The sequence below is a fragment of the Lipotes vexillifer genome, unplaced genomic scaffold (genome assembly GCF_000442215.2).
Source record: "Lipotes vexillifer unplaced genomic scaffold, Lipotes_vexillifer_v1.1 scaffold1213, whole genome shotgun sequence".
Classification (NCBI taxonomy): domain Eukaryota; kingdom Metazoa; phylum Chordata; class Mammalia; order Artiodactyla; family Lipotidae; genus Lipotes; species Lipotes vexillifer.
In genome coordinates this window covers 136,711-138,012 of record NW_006795911.1, presented here as the reverse complement: position 1 = coordinate 138,012, position 1,302 = coordinate 136,711, and positions in this window count along the sequence as shown.

The window sequence follows — 1,302 nt, the reverse complement described above, 5'->3', positions numbered from 1 at the left end:
ATTTTAATTTCTTGTAGAAAAAAAAAAAATCAAAGATATATTCAAGTGTGAAAGTCAGCTGCTTGTGAAGGGTAAAAGGGCTTAATAGCTTCATGGAATAACTCAGTGTTCAGTATATGCCAAAGAATGTGCTTAAATGTAGTTCTTTCTCACATTCACACAATCAAGTACATGGATGCAAATAAAAATATCATTCAGCCAGTTCCCTCACTTTTGCTTCACCAAGAAGCAGAACTTGTCTATGACTCTGTCCTAAAGAAGAAGGTATGAGGTTTTCAGTGTTGGAGAAAAATGACTCTGTGTATAATTTGACTGCACTTATACACCTAATGTTACAAGCTTTAAAATTGCCTTCCTTTAAAGGAAAGGGTTGATTCTATAGGAAATTTTTTTTCATTTTTTAATTTTTAAGATAAATATACTACATTTTACTTTTTTCCTCTCTATCTATGGGATGAATTTATTTTAAGACATTTTATATCTTTCATTAGTTGACTAGAAGTAGAAATTTTTATCTGGAATATTTGGAACTTAATCTGTATCTTATGTCTGCACTGCTTTGAACAGACACATCTTTAAGTAATTCTTTTAAATTAGTTGTATAGAGTTCTAATCTCCATTAATTAACGTAGAATAAAGAAAAATTCAGTTATAGCCATTACTGCTTACTAAGCAAAGAGGTTAAGCTACGTGTATATATAGGACCAAATGAATCAGTTATTTTTTTATCTTTAGGGCATAGTAGCAGAGTAGCAAAGTCCTACATGAAAGTCTCTCCCTCGCTCTCCACCAATCCTGTCAGAAAATGGAGCTGAAATAGCTAATGGTGTTATTAAGAGGGTTGCAGCATCAAGAGGCAGGCAGAGGGAACTTCAAAAGCTGGAGCAGCCGTGGTCCTAGAAGCATTTGATAAGAAATCTGGGCTCCAACTCTCATTTTCTCTCCTTTGAAGAGTTCTAATTGGAGAAGAAAAAAAATCAAGGTTTTTTGTTTTTGTTTTTTTGCGGTATGCGGGCCTCTCACTGTTGTGGCCTCTCCCGTTGCAGAGCACAGGCTCCGGATGTGCAGGCTCAGCGTCCATGGCTCACGGGCCTAGCCGCTCCGCGGCATGTGGGATCCTCCCGGACCGGGGCATGAACCCGTGTCCCCTGCATCGGCAGGCGGACTCTCAACCACTGCGCCACCAGGGAAGCCCCAAGCATTTTTGACAAGACCTGTGCCAAGTAAAATTATGGGAGGCAAAGTTGAAAAGGAATGTGTCCTGATTGTCCTTTTTTTTAAAGTCCCCAAAGAGTAAGAGTG